At 41.3% G+C, this 20,000-nt stretch overlaps 1 protein-coding gene across 7 annotated transcripts in view; it reads right to left on the reverse strand.

Moving 5' to 3' along the window:
- irs2b (insulin receptor substrate 2b) overlaps positions 1-20,000 on the reverse strand; it is an 86,906-nt gene that overhangs the window by 26,439 nt on the left and 40,467 nt on the right. For 4 of the 7 annotated variants that reach the window (XM_072914476.1, XM_072914473.1, XM_072914474.1 and 1 more), the window contains 2 exons: positions 14,104-14,250; positions 4,044-4,271 (listed from right to left, as the gene is read on the reverse strand). The gene's annotated coding sequence lies outside the window, so the exon portion shown is untranslated. Of the gene's footprint in view, positions 1-4,043; positions 4,274-14,103; positions 14,251-20,000 lie in introns of all 7 variants that reach the window. The other 3 variants (XM_072914478.1, XM_061971131.2, XM_072914477.1) reach the window with 2 other exon arrangements.

Raw genomic sequence — 20,000 nt, forward strand, 5'->3', positions numbered from 1 at the left:
ACATGGTGAAGTCGCAATACAAAAAACAGTGAAAGTTAAAAAATATTTAAAGCGCGATGTGGCGAGGGGTGACTGTAACCCTAGTGAAAAATAAATCAACATATATAGTGTTTACATGACAATCGGTGTTTAAAGTATTTTCTATCTTTTACTTATTTAGCTGCAATTATTTGCCTAAAGGAATAAAAGTGTCAACATGAACATTCCCGATGGTCTATAAACTATGCGACTCATCGACAATAGCAAATGATAGTTTATTTTTATTTTTATGAATTTGTTTATTATGTCGACGAATCGTTGCAGCCATACTACCTACCTACATATCGACCCATCAACCGATACAGTGTTGTTATTCGGTATAACGGCACCAATACGGAAAAAAAGAGGCTGAAATTTACTTTATTCGCATAATGTCAGAAGCCCCTTTTCTACATTGCTAGTAAACCAGGCATTTTTTCTTGATTTTTATGTGTCACTTGGTCTGTGTTCTCTTGAAGGCTCGATATCAACCTAGAGTCATAACAGAGGCAGGAGCTCACCTGTGTGTAAGAGGATTCTATAATACCACACTTCTCAGGTAAAGTATCAGAGGCCATCTTTTGCACTGCATTTTTCCACCTACTTTCTCTGCACTGTTGTGTGTAAACAGCACCAAATTCAAACTAAGACCATTTTGACTCTCAGAGCGATACATTTTGCCTATCGTTCACAATCATTATGAAAGACATGAGCACGGATATATTTTTAGTGCATTTTAAATATTAAATAAATGCGATCAAAATTCAGCTTACAATGGCACTATTCTGCCTATAAACCCCTAAAAAACACCTCTATTAAGGTTGTATATACATGATGTAAGTATATATGTAATGTAGTAACGGGCACATTCATAATCACATTTAATATTTGCGTATTGTGCACATTTTAAGGATATGCGGCACATTAATTTCAAAAACACATCACAACGTTCGCCTTTTTTTAACAACATTACAGATCGGTAGGTCATGAGTTCAAACCCCGGCCGAGTCATACCAAAGACTATAAAAATGGGACCCATTACCTCCCTGTTTGACACTCAGCATCAAAGGTTGGAATTGGGGGTTGAATCACCAAAAATTATTCTCGGGCGCGGCCACCGCTGCTGCTCACTGCTCCTCTCACCTCCCAGGGGGTGATCAAGGGTGATGGGTCAAATGCAGAGAATAATTTTGCCACACCTAGCGTGTGCGTGACAATCATGGGTACTTTTTAACTTAAATTATTACTCACTGCAGACTTGATGAGAGCCAACAAACATGATAAAATATCACTTACTGTACAAGGTCTGCTGTCATTAGGATGCAGACTGATGGGATGTTCATTTATTCCCATTTAGATGAAGAGTGACTCATAATCCTCAAAGAAAAGGGGGGTGGAACCAAGCGTCTTTTTGTGCCTTTCCCATGTGTAAATTGGCTGTCAAAATTTGGCAACTTGTCGGATTACGTCCTCATTCTTCTACTATCCAGGCGAGAGGCATGATTTATATTCTCAAATAAAGTTTGACGAGCAAGGAAGTGAAGAAGCAGCTGATTAGTCGATCATGTCAACATTGGCACGCAAGCTTGTGATCAGGGCGCCGCTAGAAATAGTTTGTCTACATTAGCGCTTATAATAACAATATCACTAATACTTGGTCAATATTCAAGTCACAAAATGTACAGTATATGGAGTATTTGTTGGTGCTTTTTGGATGCTTTTCATTGAGTTTTATGGGCGAAATAGAGGACCTCCCATATGCTCCGCTGTAAGCAGACTTTTATTGACATTTATTTAATAGTAAGAATGCTTTTTTTTTTAAAGCCATCCGTCGTCAGGTCTCTCATAATTACTGTGAACGATAGGCAATTTTCTACCTATTCATGTATAGCCCCTTTTCTATCGCCAGTAAAAACTCGCGTGACTTTTATACCTTCTTTTATTTCTTTAACAACTTCAGAGGAGGCATCAGTCGTAACAAGGGCGGGATGTCGCCGGTGTGTAAGGATATTCCACAACCCCCCACTCCTTTTTGTTTTTACTTTTTACATTATTTTTTTGTGTAAATGACGTCAACACATTTCTGGTATCACTACGTTCTGTAGGCGGGCATCTTTTTTGCAAATTTAAAAAAAATAAAATATATTTTTTTTTACATAAGTATTTACAGTCTTTGCTCAATACTTTGTTGATACACCTTTGGCAGTAGATACAGCCTCAAGTCTTTTTGAATACGATGCCATAAGCTTGGCACACTTATCTTTGGGCAGTTTGGCCCATTCCTCTTTTGTTGGATGGGAAGCGTTGGTTTTTATCCAGGATGTCTCTGTACATTGCTGCATTCATCTTAAGGCTGGGATATACTATCGCGTTGCGTAGCTTGCGTCCCCTGATGGCGTCTTGTTTGATTTGTAGTTCTGGGGGGGTGGTGCCAGACTTGTAATTCTCTTCCAAAACCTTAAGGGCAGTGTCTCCAGAAGGAGCACCTGTCGTTGACTAGATACTGTATTTCCTTCATGTGAAGAGTGACGATAGACGTCAACCACAACATCTAAAATATTCGTCTACACTGGGACTAATCATTCAGAATCATCAGTTTAATTTTAATGGACGTTTTACTTATAAACTAGAGGAAAACACCTTTGTGAAGATGAACTGTGCAACTTCTGAACGAGTCGCGGAAGAGGACGCTAATAATATTTGCAACGCTATTCGGTCACTCAGGACATGGGACAAGAGAGAGCTATCATGTAAACACAACTGTTAAATAACTATTGTAAGTTAACGACATTATTGTGTTTATCTGTATTGACCTGTTCAGAATTTACATGTTTGTAAATATACCATGCTTGAAAGATTATTGACCGAGAATGAAAAGTGCTGTGTGTGGGGGAAAAAAAGGGGTGTCAGATTTGAACCGGTTGTTTGCACAAGATTGGCAATAAAAGTTAAAAAGAGTGTCGTACTTTGTGACTTCTTCTGGACGCAACAACAACACAATACGATGAAAATGACACATTCAGTAATAATTTTTAGAGCGCACCAAGATATTAAGTACATATTATCATTTTCATGGAAATGTTTAATAACTCTTGTTTTATTTCATACAATAATGTTTGCATTTCAAGCACGTCTGCTTGGCTTTGTTCACCAATCACAGTTCTGCATTGCCGGCGACTCGAACCTAGGATTTTTGGGAGGTGCTACGCAGGGGTAGGGGACAAGACGGCGTGGCCTACGCAAGCTACGCGACACGAGAGTATACACCAGGCTTAAGTCTAGTCAGGGAGGTGACCAAGAACCTGATGGCCAGTCTGTCAGAGCAACAGCATTCCTCTGTGGAGAGAGGAGAACCTTCCAGAAGGACACGTCCGGGCCGTTGGGTCTTTTTAATCCGGCCTGCCAGACATTAGAACAGAATTGAGCAAAGATCTGTTTTGAGAATTACCACCTCAAATTGATACTAAACTTTGACGCACTGGCAAAAAAGTGTGATCAACAACACTGCTTCTACTTAAAGAAAATGTAAGAGTTTACCCTGTATAACCATTTGTATGTTTATTTGATGTTCTGATATGATATTGTTGAAAATAGATGTATTATATTTCAATAGCCCATGCCTGAGAATAGTTCCAACAGATATGATATGCTTTGAAATGCATCATGTGCTCGCCCGGCCAGCCTGTCAAATTTTTAAAAACCAACGTGACCCCTGAGCCAAAAAGTTTGCCCACCCCTGCCTTAAGACCATGAGAAACAAACTTCTCTGGACTGATGAGACAAGGATTGAACTCTTTGGCATAAAAGCCAGATGTCATGTTTGGAGGAAACCCGGCACCGCTCAACACCAGGCCAATACCAGCATGGTGGTGGCAGCATCATCAGTCAATCAATCAATCAAAGTTTACTTACAAAGCCCTTAATCACAAATGTCTCAAAGGGCTGCACAAACCACAACGACATCCTCTGCTCAGATCCCACATCAGGACAAGAAAAAACTAAACCCTATGAAAACAATGACAAACCTTGGAAGGGACCGCAGATATGGGGACCCCCTGGGTGACCGGTGCAATGGATGCCAAGTGGTCAGGACTTAATGTGAAAGTCCAGTCCATTGGGAGACCAGCAGGGGATCATCTTACATGTAGACAAGTCAGCAGCGCAGAGATGTCACCAACTGATGCACAGAGCAGTGGTCTATCCTGGGTCCCGACTTTGAACACCTAGCGCCTCGTCTGTGGTCACCTAATAACCTCTCCACGCAGAAGAGGGGGGTACAGCAAAAAAGAGAGACAGAAGATTAATTGGTGTAAAAAAGGGTCTATTTAAAGGCTAGGTGAGTTTTAAGATGGGACTTTAAATGCTTCTACTGAGGTAGCATCTCTAACTGTTACCTGTAGGGCATTCCAGAGTACTGGAGCCCGAATAGAAAACGCTCTAAATTCTGCAGACTGGGACGAATAGGACACATTTTAGCAATATTACGGAGATGAAAGAAGGCTGTTTTAGTAACACTCTTAATGTGTGACTTAAACGAGAAAGTTGGGTCGAAGATAATGCTGAGATTCTTTACCGAGTCGCTTTGTGTAATTGTTTGGTTGTCGAATGTCAAGGTGGTTTTATTAAATAGGTGCCGGTGTCTAGCAGGACCGATAATCAGCATTTCCGTTTTCTTAGCGTTGAGATGCAAAAATCATGCTGTGGGGATGTTTTTAAGCGGCAGGAACTGGGAGACTAGTCAGGATAGGGGGAAAGATGAATGCAGCAACGTATAGAGACATCCTAGATGAAAACCAAGGCTTCCAATCCAATCTGATTGTGCTTCAGAGGTGCTGCAAAGAGGAATGGACAAAGAGGAAGTTAAAGTTAAAGTTAAAGTACCACTGGTAGTCACACACACACACACACACACAAGGTGTGGTGAAATTACTCTCTGCATTTGACCCATCCCCTTGTTCCACCCCCTGGGAGGTGAAGGGAGCAGTGAGCAGTAGCAGTAGCCGAGCTCGGGAATCATTTTGGTGATTTAACCCCCCATTCAAACCCTTGATGCTGAGTGCCAAGCAGGGTGGTAATGGGTTCCATTTTTATAGTCTTTGGTACGACTCGGCCGGTCTCAGGGCGAACACTCTAATCACAAGGCCACTGAGCAGTTTCGAATGGGCCAGACTGCCCAAAGATAGGTGTGCCAAGCTTGTGGCATCGTATTAAAAAAGGCTTGAGGCTGTAATTTCTGCCAAAGGTGCATCAACAAGAGCAAGTATGTATTTTTTTGCCTTTTTTTTTTTTTAATAAATTTGCAAAATAAAAATAAAAAGGGTATTGTGTGTAAAATTTTGAGGACAAAAATTAATTTAGTCCATTTTGGAATAAGGCTGAAACATAACAAAATGTGGAAAAAGTGCTGTAAATACTTTCCGGATGCACAGGAGTTAAATAAGCTGACCCAAATATTAGAAAAGTGCTCTGATGCAAGATGTGTTTTAGTAGAACGGAGGTACCTTCCAAATATGGTTTTGTGTTAAAAAAAACAAAAAAAAACGATGATGTAAGGAGCATCCATGCGTCAGAGGCTGGCAGCGTGCGTACACAGGAAGTGCCAGAGGCAGCTGGGTACCACGGCAAGATGATGAGGATGGAGTGTGGAGGAAAGAGATGCCCGAGACACGAGGTAAGGCTTGATGCTGCCACGCTTTTTTTTTTTAATGTGGAATGCTAATGATGACAGGATGTTGCAAAAACAACCCCCACCTTCTTTTTTCCGAGCCCGCCCTGCCCCCCACGAACACACATCCCCTCCCCATTATAGTCCAATTTTCCTTCGGTCGCCACATTGCTGGCTCAGCACCAACACAAGCCTTTCTTTTCCTGGCGGAGGCAAGGTCGATTATCACGCCTGCTGCAGGTCAGTGATGCCACCAAGAAGCAATGATGTCACTTTGAAGGCGGCATTTCAGCTTTTACCACCACACCAGACACAACATTAGGTACACCTGTACACTCAAATGATAGTGTTTCAATGATGCGTTTATGATTTTTCACTCTATTTGGGTAATGATTTAGCTTGTTTGCAACAGGGAAGTACAACACGCGTTTACACTTGCACAATTCAACATGAAAAGGAGTAGGAAGAATCCGAGTTTATTTTATCCGACCCCTTCTTTAAGTCTCCCAACAATTCAGAATCAGGCCCACTATTTTGAAAACACACAAATAATTTGTAGCTGAGTAGTTGGAGTCACTCCAGTAACTAAAGACAAATACACCATAGCAAACTATAGATGGAATCAAATAAAATAGTTATCGTCAGTGTTGGGTTAATTACTGAAAACCAGTAACTAGTTACAGTTACTAGTTACTTTATTTCAAAAGTAACTCAGTTACTAACTCAGTTACTTACACCAAAAAGTAATGCGTTACTGTGAAAAGTAACTATTTAGTTACTTTTTTTTTTCTTCTTTTTTTTTAAAGCTCCCATTAATGCCCTTTTTGCCTTCATTTCAGTACTGTTATTGCACTGGAGAATAATACAATCTGTTGATCAACTTGACATACATTTTTATTTTCCTTTTAACATAATGAATGAAAAACAGTGCAACATAAAAAGGCATTCCTCCTTTCTTTAAACTTGGACCAATGACCATTAATAAAAAACAAGTTTAAGTGCAACATAAGAAGAAACATCATCTTCCTTGAAACATAGGTAGTGAAATAAAGCCTGACATCTGGAGTGATGCTGCTGTCTTCCACACTTGGAGCCATGGATTGTAGAATCCTTGTTTTCAGTGGCAGGATCATTGACACAGATGGTGAAGTTTCAGTGCTCAGTAGAGATGGAACACTTTTAAGCACCTGGAGGACCTCATCTGCCACTCTCACATCATCATCAGACAGGGTGACATTTGTCTTCAGGGTGTTGTGGGTCAATGCAGAGTATATAGCTGCCTGCTGCTCCAACATATCATAAGTGGAGTTCCACCTCGTTGGGACATCATGTATGAGCAGGCAGCTTTAGCATTTCTTGCTTTGTCTTAAGCACATGAGCAGCTGTTGTGCTTGGGTGGAAGTAAGAAACCTTCCTGATCCTCCCAAAGAGGCGATCCATCCTATTGACTGAGATTCCCTTCTGTGATGCCAAATTCACTACATGTGCAAAGCACCTATCTGTGGTCCCAGTCCTGCCTCATTCTCTGTAATTATTAGATTTTTGGCATTATCACGTGTGACTGGGATATCTTTATCTTCCATTCCTCCACTGCTTGTGTCAGCACCTGCGCAAGGTGACTCTCGTAGAGGGGGCGTGTCTTCTCATCTCCCAGTCTGCTGTGATGAAGTGAGCGCTTATAGTTCCGCTGGACGTCCAGCCGTCTGTCATGAGCGCAACAGATGATGCTCGGGATAGTTCATCCACAACTTTTTTCTTCTCCTGCTCATAAGGATCTGGCACAATCTTATTGCTGAAGTGGGTGCGCGACGGGATGTCGTAACGTGGTTCAAGCACGTTCAGCATGTGTTTAAAACCCTCGTTTTGCACAACCGAGTCTGCACTTATAAACACACCGATTCAATGGCGGGGGCGTTCAAGCTCCTCCGTTACTCCGCTCGCCATGACCACGCTGTGTGTGGACTGAACGTGACAACAACTTTTTTTTGTTTGTTTCATATATCAAACCGCGGATCACCTCCCCCCACACACACACACATAGACCGCGCCTCTTTTCTTCTCTCCGGCTTGTGACAGAGGAAGATTCAGAAGAACGCGACACCGTAGCGCTTCTGTTTCTAGCCGATACTACATCAAAAGTAACGTAAAATAACGCAGTAACGCATCATGTAGTAACGGTAACTAAATTACTGAATAAAAAAAAATAACGCGTTAGATTACTAGTTACCGCCGTAACTAACGGCGTTACAGTAACGCGTTAGTCCCAACACTGGTTATCGTCATCAAACATTAGAGCATTACGAAATTACAGGTTGATACTGTGTTAGGTGGAGTTAAAAAGCAAGACAAACAATAACTAACATGCTAAAAATAAATATATAAATACCAGTACGAACAGCAGATACAGTAGTATCCATCCATCCATCCATCTTCTTCCGCTTATCCGAGGTCGGGTCGCGGGGGCAGCAGCCTAAGCAGGGAAGCCCAGACTTCCCTCTCCCCAGCCACTTCGTCCAGCTCTTCCTGTGGGACCCCGAGGCGTTCCCAGGCCAGCCGGGAGACATAGTCTTCCCAACGTGTCCTGGGTCTTCCCAGCGGCCTCCTACCGGTCGGACGTGCCCTAAACACCTCCCTAGGGAGGCGATTGGGTGGCATCCTGACCAGATGCCCGAACCACCTCATCTGGCTCCTCTCGATGTGGAGGAGCAGCGGCTTTACTTTGAGCTCCCCCCGGATGGCAGAGCTTCTCACCCTATCTCTAAGGGAGAGCCCCGCCACCCGGCGGAGTAAACTCATTTCGGCCGCTTGTACCCGTGATCTTGTCCTTTCGGTCATAACCCAAAGCTCATGACCATAGGTGAGGATGGGAACGTAGAGCGACCGGTAAATTGAGAGCTTTGCCTTCCGGCTCAGCTCCTTCTTCACCACAACGGATCGATACAGCGTCCGCATTACTGAAGACGCCGCACCGATCCGCCTGTCGATCTCACGATCCACTCTTCCCTCACTCGTGAACAAGACTCCGAGGTACTTGAACTCCTCCACTTGGGACAAGATCTCCTCCCCAACCCGGAGATGGCACTCCACCTTTTTACAGTAGTATGTCTATCTCAAATCAACTTCTCTAATTGTAATGAACTGAAATCAGTTTAATTGGATAATATTTGAGCAATATTTAAACATGTAAAATACATTTTAAAAAGAAAAACAAACTTTTAGATAAGAAATATTGGAAACATTTTAGTATGGGGATTGATCGATTGATTGAAACTTTTATTAGTAGAGTGCAAAGGAAGAGAATACATTATATGAAACAGTACCGGTACATATTCCATACAATTGACCACTAAATGGTAACACCCGAATAAGTTTTTCAACTTGTTTAAGTCGTGGTCCACGTGAATCAATTCATGGTAAAACACATATTCACCATTAATTAGTTGCTTATTAACATGCAAATTAGTAACATATTGGCTCTTAATTAGTCATTATTAAGTATACTTATTATTTCCTTATTCTGCTCATTATACAACCAGTAAGCCATCAACTAAGAGTCTTCCCTCAATAACCTCAGAATTATTGCTGATTAGTAACCCTAACCCTAACCCTTATATCTTCCCCTAGTGTCCAAATAATTCTAAATTAAGTCTTTGATACTTTAATAAGCAACTAATTAATGGTGAATATGTTCCCCATACTAAAGTGTTACCAAAATATTGTATTATACAACACAATAGAATGTACTACTCACAATTCAAGTACTTTTATAAAGTAACATAGTAATAATGTACGATATTTAGTAGGGATGTCCGATAATGGCTTTTTGCCGATATCCGATATTGTCCGATACCGATATCAACCGATATATGCAGTCGTGGAATTAACACATTATTATGCCTAATATGGACAACCAGGTATGGTGAAGATAAGATACTTTTTTTTTAAATTAATAAAATAAGATAAATTAAAAACATTTTCTTGAATAAAAAAGAAAGTAAAACAATATAAAAACAGTTACATAGAAACTAGTAATTAATGAAAATGAGTAAAATTAACTGTTAAAGGTTAGTACTATTAGTGGACCAGCAGCACGCACAATCATGTGTGCTTACGGACTGTATCCCTTGCAGACTGTATTGATATATATTGATATATAATGTAGGAACCAGAATATTAATAACAGAAAGAAACAACCCTTTTGTGTGAATGAGTGTAAAAGGGGGAGGGAGTTTTTTTGAATTGGTACACTAATTGTAAGTGTATCTTGTGTTTTTTATGTTGATTTAATTTTTAAAAAAAACGATACCGATAATAAAAAAAACGATACCGATAATTTCCGATATTACATTTTAACGCATTTATCTCTAATACTTAGTTACCTTGGAGAGTGGACTTCTACAGTATATTTCTAGCTGCGTCTCCGTCAAATACACCATCAGCAGCTTTAATCTTTAAGAGGTTTTGCGCATTTACCATTTAGGAATTACAGCCAGGGACAATTCCAAAAGCCCCAAAACAGCGCCAACTGCCCAGGTGGACCCCAGCGTGATATGTTTTTAAACGGGGCTAAGAATTTCTAGCAGCACCCCGTGAAGTTCCTACTAATGTCTTCTCGCACACTTACTTTCCGTTGCATCATTTGAGTCTCAGGCTTCATGCCCCAAAGACGCGCGAAGGCATATTTGATGTATAAATAAGTGTGCGCTCAGATGTCTCCCTGTCGAATTAGAGGAGTTCCCTTCACCCTCCCCCGCCTTCGGTTCATGTTAGGTCAGGGGCACAAGCATGAGAAACAACAGGTCTAATGATAATAACGTTCAGTTTTGCTTGGCACTAATGAATCAATTTAACAGTGTGTTTGTAGGTCTGCACTCATCATTCTGAGAAATGCATCTTATTAAGTTAAAAAGTTAAAGTACCAATGATTGTCACACACACACTAGATGTGGCGAAATTATTCTCTGCATTTGACCCATCACCCTTGATCACCCCCTGGGAGGTGAGGGGAGCAGTGGGCAGCAGCGGTGGCCGCGCCCGGGAATAATTTTTGGTGATTTAACCCCCAATTCCAACCCTTGATGCTGAGTGCCAAGCAGAGAGGTAATGGGTACCATTTTTTATAGTCTTTGGTATGACTCGGTCAGGGTTTGAACTAATTAAATTGCATTATCAGGATCACCTGCGAGATAAACGCAGAACGTGTTTGTGTGTGTGTGTGTGTGGGGGGGGGGGGGGGGGGGCTGACCTATGACAATATCTTTTTACATAATCTATGATCCCTAAGAAATGCAAATCAGTGCCCCCATAAAGCAGCAATAAGGTGGGAGCCGATATGAGCGCCCTTGCCCTTTCCATAAGGTATCTATATGAATATTTATCATTCTTCCAATTTACACAGCACGGCACATTCATTTACAAGTTAATTAAATGGACGGCTGAATCTGATTTACGCGCTTTTAAAAAATGTGTCGCGCCCTCTCATCCCCCTCCATTAGGGTCTTTAAAGGTTTGATCATTTAGGGGAAAACGGACAGTGTCTAACATGACAGCGAAGGTATCAAGGACTATTCAAAGCGGACCAACCCTCAATATCCTGTCAGCGTAGGAACCTTCAAACTCTTTCAAAGGAGATCACAGACTTCATAGTCAATGTTTTTTAAGGAGTAAACAAAACAAAAAAGTAATTGTCCTATATCAAAGTGAATACACCATCAAGGATTCAACTTTTATTTGTTTGCGAAAAGTAATTTTATTTTGTTTTGTCATGTTAATCCACAATTGCGATGCAACGCACATTTAAAAAAAAGATAGTGCCTGTCTTTGAAAAGGTATTTTTATTGTATTTTATTTTTCAAAATAAAAATTTAGTGCACAACTATTTATTTGAGCTTTTATTTACACAGGAAAATTTCGCAGAGCCTGGCAATCTGTTTTGCCAGGGAGTCTTGCCACACAGAATATGGGTGGCACTGGGAGCAAGGTGGGTAAGGTGCCCTGCCCAAAGACACAACGGCAGGGACTATAGATTTGTACTAGGAACCCTTTAAGGTTTCAGACCAGTGGTCCCCAACCACCAGGCCGTGGATCGATTGGTACCGGGCCGCACCATCCATCCATCCATGCATCCATCTTCTTCCGCTTATCCGAGGTCGGGTCGCGGGGGCAGCAGCTTAAGCAGGGAAGCCCAGACTTCCCTCTCCCCAGCCACTTTGTCCAGCTCCTCCCGGGGGATCCCGAGGCGTTCCCAGGCCAGCCGGGAGAGATAGTCTTCCCAGCGTGTCCTGGGTCTTCCCCGTGGCCTCCTACCGGTCGGACGTGCCCGAAACACCTTCCTAGGGAGGCGTTCGGGTGGCATCCTGACCAGATGCCCGAACCACCTCATCTGGCTCCTCTCGATGTGGAGGAGCAGCGGCTTTACTTTGAGCTCCCCCCGAATGACAGAGCTTCTCACCCTATCTCTAAGGGAGAGCCCCGCCACTCGGCGGAGGAAACTCATTTCGGCCGCTTGTACCCGTGATCTTGTCCTTTCGGTCATGACCCAAAGCTCATGACCATAGGTGAGGATGGGAACGTAGATCGACCGGTAAATCGAGAGCTTTGCCTTCCGGCTCAGCTCCTTCTTCACCACAACGGATCGATACAGCGTCCGCATTACTGAAGATGCCGCACCGATCTGCCTGTCGATCTCACGATCTACTCTTCCCCCACTCGTGAACAAGACTCCGAGGTACTTGAACTCCTCCACTTGGGGCAAGATCTCCGGGCCGCACAAGAAATTTAAAAAATAAATAAATAAATAAATAAAAAATAATAAATTTAAAAAATATATATATATATATATATATATTTATTTATTTATTTTTTATTTTTATTTTTTTTTTTAAATTAAATCAACATAAAAAACACAAGATACACTGACAATTAGTGCACCAACCCAAAAAACCTCCCTCCCCCATTTACACTCATTCACACTCATTCGCACAAAAGGGTTTCTTTCTGTTATTAATATTTCTGGGTCCTACATTATATATCAATATAGATCAATACAGTCTGCAGGGATACAGTCCGTAAGCACGCATGATTGTATTTTTTTATGACAAATAAAAATTTAAAAAATAAATAAAATAAAATGTAGCTTTGGAGACATGCCATCGATGATTGTGCAGCTTGAAATAAGTGAATATGTATTGACTTTGCTAGCCACCCCTTGGCGGGCTGAACGAAATGACACGATGGGCCAAATTTGGCCCTCAGGCTCCACTTTGGCCACCCCCGTACGAAAAGGTTTGCATGTTTAAAAACATGGGTAAGCTTGATAGCACGCACAAAGTTGTACCGTCAGAAAACTAAATAGTAGAGACATATCGTCTATCCAGCATTTCCATTATTGATCTGAGAAGAAGCCATGCAGTCACAAAAAGGAGCTATGCTACACTATATTGCCAAAAGTATTTGGCCACCTGCCTTTACTCACATATGAACTTGAAGTGCTATCCCAGGGAATTGTCCAAAATGTTTTGGTATCCTGGAGCATTCAAAGTTCCTTTCACTAGAACTAAGGGGCCAAGCCCAACTCCTGAAAAACAACCCCACATCATAATTCCTCCTCCACCAAATTTCACACTCGGCACAATGCAGTCAGGATTGTAGCGTTCTCCTGGCAACCTCCAAACCCAGACTGGTCCATCAGATTGCCAGATGGAAAAGCCTGATTCATCACTCCAGAGAACACGTCTCCACCGCTCTAAAGTCCAGCGTGGAGGTGCTTTACACCACTGCATCCCACGCTTTGCATTGGACTTGGTGATGTATGGCTTCAATGCAGCTGCTCGGCCTTGGAAACCCATTCCATGAAGCTCTCTGCGTACTGCACGTGGGTTAATTGGAAGGTCACATGAAGTTTGGAGCTCTGTAGCAACTGACTGTGCAGAAAGTCGTTGCACTATGCGCTTCAGCATCTGCTGACCCCTCTCTGTCAGTTTACGTGGCCTACCACTTGGTGGCTGACTTGCTGTTGTTCCCAAACTCTTCACTTTTCTTATAATAAAGTTGACTTTGGAATATTTAGAAGCGAGAAAATTTTACGACTGGATTTGTTGCACAGGTGGCATCCTATGACAGTTCCACGCTGGAAATCAGAGTGCGGCCCATTCTTTCACAAATGTTTGTAGAAACAGTCTCCATGCCTAAGTGCTTGATTTTATACGCTGGGCCAAGTGATTAGGACACCTGATTCTCATCATTTGGATGGGTGGCCAAATACGTTTGGCAATATAGTGTATCTCTTCAATAGAAAAACCTCTTGCATCAACATTTTCTTGCATCTGGATCGTTCCAGCGCACCATCGCAGTTGGCGCGAGCGTCAGTAATGGGCAAGCTACTCGGAAAATGTAGTGAGCTAATGCTGCGTTCCATTTACTTCGAATGTTGGAACTTGGAATAACGTCACAGCCAAGTTGTGTGTCGGAAATGAAGATGCACATTTCCATGAAAGTTGCTGCGCTTGTCTTGTCAGAATATAAAGAACATCTGGGCAAATATGTGATCCTTCGGCAACCTTCAAACACTGTGGATGAAGAGGAAACACAAAGACGGCATTGTTACACATATACTGTACCACATAAATGAAGCAAATTTGTATTACAGTAACATTATCACATTTTTATATATATATATATATATATATATATATTAGGGCTGTCAACATTAACGCGTTAACGCATGTGATTAATAAAATTAAATGATCGCATTAACAAATATGAATGAAGATAAATCCCATCCAGGTTAAGGCATGGAAGACGCGCACATTGTGTTACACCAATGGTGTGCCGTCAGGGCCAGCAAGGCCTTCTATGCTGGCCTAACATAACCAGAAATCATGATCATAATTAAAGATAAAAGCTGAGATAGGCTCTAGCACCCCCCGCGACCCCAAAAGGGACAAGCGGTAGAAAACGGATGGATGGAATTTACTTTCCCTAAATATCTAAAAGTATTCATATTCTCTTCATGTCATATTATGCTCGTTCCAGTGCTGTTGTTTTTAGTTTTAGTTTGTATCCAATCAGAATTCAGCTAGCTTATGTTGCCATGCTGTACAAAATCTGCTAGAGGCCTTCAGAATCAACAATGTGGGCGTCCGTGCACTGTAAGTGAACGGGGACATACAGTTGATAGACAGTTGCGATAGCCAATCAGATCATGAGGCCTACTAAAAAGCACATACATTTTGTTTGTTTTCACCCACTATTTATTGTCCATTATTTAGGATCTCAGTATGTAGATCAGGCTTCTATTTACACTTCATTCAGAGAATTCCACACTAAGGCCCCTTCTACACTAAGGTTAACTAGGGTAAATCCCACCTAACCTTATCCTTGTCCCCACACACACAATGGACCTAGTATGCATGCGACCATGCGCGGAAAATGCGCACGTCATAGTCACCTCCAGTGTTGCTTTGTGTGCAAGTTCTTAAATTAAATGTATCTTATCTGAACAATATCCAGTGTTGTGGTATTTCAATTAACTGAAATCCAGTGTGCTGTGGGGCCCTATTGTAGTAAATCACACCTGAGACATCATAAATAACTCAAATCTTTATTGGACACGTGAAAGTAAACAATGTGATAAAGAAAATTTTACAACAATCAATCTAGGGATCTAGATATCTGGTCAGGACACTCCTCACTCTTTTGCCTTCACCTTCATTGTCCATTCGTTTTTGGTGACTTTATATACTCTGGACCTAGACGTTGAGTCTGCGACATACATGGCGGACAATAACTGATACAGTCTGCTTTGCCAGTCCAAATGCATCCACTGTTTTCCGTAGTCTTCCCTCGTCGGCCAGGTAATACAAAGCACATGCTACCTTTTTTCGGTAAGTAGAATCACAGCTGACCTGGACTTTCAAAAGTTCTCTTGCCGTCTGAGATGTGTTGTATCCCAAATAGCTGCAATTGCTTTCTATTAAGGTAGTCCATACTTGCCAACCCTCCCGGATTTTCCGGGAGACTCCCAAAATTCAGCGCCTCTCCCGAAAACCTCCCGGGACAAATTTTCTCCCGAAAATCTCCCGAAATTCAGGCGGACCTGAGTGACGTGTCGACAGCCTGTTTTCACGTCCGCTTTCCCACAATATAAACAGAATGCCTGCCCAAATTACGTTATAACTGTAGAATGATCGAAGGCAAGTTCTTGGTTTCTTATGTGGGTTTATTGTTAGGCAGTTTCATTAACGTCCTCCCAGCGCGGTAACAACACACAACAACAGCAGTCACATTTTCGTCTACCGTAAAGCAGTTTGTCTGCCGTAAACAGCAATGTTGTGACACTCTTAAACAGCACAATACTGCCATCTACTGTACATGCATATGTGACAACAACATCTACGGCTTTTAGAGAGTGCAGTGCACAACTGCGCACACAACAAGGAGACGAAGCAGAATGCATCATCAGAGAGGGTGTTCAGCATGGTTAGAAAAATAGTGACAGAGAATAGAACAAGGATGGACAATTCAACCCTTAACTCAACAATGAGTAGATGCGTGTTATGTGTGTGTATATGTGTAAATAAATGAACACTGAAATTCAAGTATTTCTCTTATATATATATATATATATATATATAATAAAATAAATATACATATATATATATATATATATATATAATAAAATAAATGTACATATACATATATATATATATGAAATACTTGACTTGGTGAATTCTAGCTGTAAATATACTCCTCCCCTCTTAGCCACGCCCCCAACCACGCCCCCGTCCCAACCCCCACCCCCAAGCCCCCTCCCGAAATCGGAGGTCTCAAGGTTGGCAAGTATGAGGTAGTCATGTGTGATTTCCACAAGCGTCTGTACATGTAGAGGAAGGATAAACATGGCATGTCTGGATGACTTGCCTCCATATTTGTAGTGTTTACCTCCGAGTGGAAACAGGTGGTTATGAAACTGGCTGTGGCGCGTTCTTTCTGACGTCACTTCCTGTGTGGGGCGCAATCTTTCTGGCATCACTTTCTGTCCGAACTCAGTTTGTAAACGATCAATGAGTCCATACAAAGCTAAGAGCCGGAGAATCAAGAAATACACGGCGCCCTTACCCGTGTAAAAAATTATCCAAGGAGGGGGACCTTAAACGATGGTTTAGTGTGGCTGAAACGGGGTTTAGGTTAAATAATTATTTGTTTAAGGAGTTATCCGGCTTAATGTAGAACGGGCCTAAAGGAAGACTTTTTAATTCCATGTTTAATCCGTCATTCCTGTCTCGGTGGTTACACTGTCACAGCGCGGAAAGATGACTTTCACAGGCTTCATAAAGCAGATTACAATCGCCAATCTGCTGAGATCAGATTAAAGATAAGCAGGAGGGATGTGGCGGGGGTTAACGATTAGTCTATTGCATATGTATGAGTCGTAGTCAAACGGGGCGCTACATGACGAGGACTAGCAGACGCATAGTCTTCCGCCAAGTGACGACGCCTCATCTCATTAGCAAAACAGATTAAGGACAAAATCCCGAAATTGTTGTGTTTTTGCAAGTCCAGGAGTACTGTTTTTTTCAGGCCTTTAATTGAATAGATTAACCACTGTTGCAGCTTACTCTGTTAAAGATGACAGTTCAGTCAGCCATCCCAAAGACCCCTGACCCCTCACTCCCCCCTTCAGTGTGCAGCTTAACAATAACGACAGTAGGCTGAAGTGCCTTCATTAAGGGCCAAAATGTAATCCCCAAAATATGTTTTTCTATGTTTGTCACAACGAGATCAGACAAGGAGGAAACAAGGTTCAACAGAAAGAAATGTAACTTAATGGCCATGGCAATGGAACCACTCACTATTTTTGCCTCCTTACATTTTCACCCATAATTGACTACATTTTCAGATCATGAATTGTTTTACGTGGACCCCGACTTAAGCAAGTTGAAAAACTTATTCAGGTGTTACCATTTAGTGGTCAATTGTTCGGAATATGTACTGCCCTGTGCAACCTACTAATAAAAGTTTCAATCAATCAATCATCAATACCACAGAAGGAAGAAATTGAAATTTTCTAGCAGTTAATTTCTACAAGTCATAGATCTTCGTCAGACTGCACCGGAGGCGAGGATGCGTCGAGCACTGATGGAGAATGTTGCCGTTATTCGACACGCTTGCATTGGGAATTATGCGTTTGACGACATGGGTCAACAGGAATAATGGAAACATTTATATGTTGTTTTTTTAACTTGACTATGATTTTAAACACTGCAGTTATTATTCAGCAGTGATGTAAATACAAGTGCTATGAAAATAAGAAACAAAAAGTATGTGCAACATTGCAACCTTCAAGCTTAATAAAAGCACCAACATTACGCAAAATCCTACGGTCCAAAAGATTTATTGTGGAGGACATTAAGCTGCACTTGTGTGAGAAGTTTCAAGTCAATCAGATTTATCGAATGGAAGCTGTGGTCTTTTCAATTCTGAACTATTGTGAAATAACAATAAGAATCTTTTCCTTGTCTCCAAGGATTCTTTGTGGAGGACATTAAACTAACTATAGGCTACTTGGGTGAGAAATTGGTGTGGACCTTTGAGTTGTGTACTTTTGTGGCTTAACAACCAGTTTCTTTTTGGGGTCCAATGAATCCTGTGTGGAGGACATTAAATTGTATTTTGTGAGAAGTGTCTAGTCTAATATTGGTTCATTTTCTTCAGTATTTTGGATGCAGCCCTTTAAATTCTGTACTTTTGTGCCAGAACAACCACCTTTTTTACTGTGGTCCAAAGGATTTTTTGTTGAGGACATTAAGTTGAAATTGTAAGAGAAGTTTCAAGTCAATCAGTATAGGATAGAGAGTGTGGCCTTTTCTATTCTGTACTTTTGTGGCCTAAGAACCACATTTTCTTCTTAGGTTCCAAATGATTTTGTGTGGAGGACATTAAGTTGTACTTATGTAAGGAGTTTTTAGTCGAATTTCGGTAAATATACCACACATTTTTGGGTGTGGCCCTTTAAATTCTGTACTTTCGTGGCCTAAGAACCACTGTTTTTTTCCTGGGGTCCAAATAATTTTGTGTGGAGGACATAAGGTTGTACTTGTGTGAGAAATTTCAAGTCAATCAGAATTATAAAATAAAGGGTGTGGCCTTTTCAATTCTGTACTTTTGTGGCTTAACTATGGGAATCTCTTCCTCGTCTCCAGAGGATTTTGTGTGTGGGGACATTAAACTGTACTTGTGTGAGAGATTTTAAGTCACATTTCGGTAAATCTACTACACATTTTTGGCTGTTGACCTTTAAATTCCGAACTTTTGTGGCCTAACAACCTCAGTTTTTGCTGGGAGGCATTTTGTTGTTGTTGTTGAGGACAATAAGTTGTACCTATGTGAGGAGTTTTTAGTCAAATTTTGGTAAATCTACCACACATTTTTGGGTGTGGCCCTTTAAATTCTGTACTTTCGTGGCCTAAAAACCACTGTTTTTTTCCTGGGGTCCAAATAATTTTGTGTGGACGACATTAGGTTGTACTTTATCATAAGATAAAGGGTGTGGCCTGTTCAATTATGTGCTTTTGTGGTCTAACAATGGGAATCTCTTTCTGGTCTCCAGAGGATTTTGTGTGGGGGGACATTAAATTGTACTTGTGTGAGAGATTTTAAGTCAATTTTGGTAAATCTACGACACATTTTTGGCTGTTGACCTTTAAAATCCGTACTTTTGTGGCCTAACAACCTCAGTTTTTGCAGGGATGCATTTTTTTGTTGTTGAGGACAATAAGTTGTACTTATGTGAGGAGTTTTTAGTCAAATTACGGTAAATCTACCACACATTTTTGGGTGTGGCCCTTTAAATTCTGTACTTTCGTGGCCTAAGAACCACTGTTTTTTTCCTGGGGTCCAAATACTTATGTGTGGAGGACATCAGGTTGTACTTGTGTGAGAAATTTCATGTCAATCAGAATTATACAATAAAGAGTGTGGCCTTTTCAATTCTGTACCAAAGACTTATTTAGTCTGTTTAGCTGATTGGAGAGCTAGCTTCCGCAGCTAGTGGGTCCCTGACAATGACTTCTGTTTTGTTTGATCAGTCGTTTTACTGCCTTGTTACAGGCACCGTTTGGAAACAATTAAGTTAAGTAAAGAAAACATTTACAAATATCTAATTTCACAGCGTATATATGTGCTTATTGTCCGGTGCGGCTAGTATATATAAAACAGTTTTTTTTCTTCTAAAATTTGTTGGGTGCGGCCTAAATACTGGTACGCTCTATAGCCCGGAAAATACGGTACATTCATTGATGTATACATATGGTCGTAC

This window comes from Nerophis lumbriciformis, linkage group LG13, assembly GCF_033978685.3.
Source record: "Nerophis lumbriciformis linkage group LG13, RoL_Nlum_v2.1, whole genome shotgun sequence".
NCBI classification, from domain to species: domain Eukaryota; kingdom Metazoa; phylum Chordata; class Actinopteri; order Syngnathiformes; family Syngnathidae; genus Nerophis; species Nerophis lumbriciformis.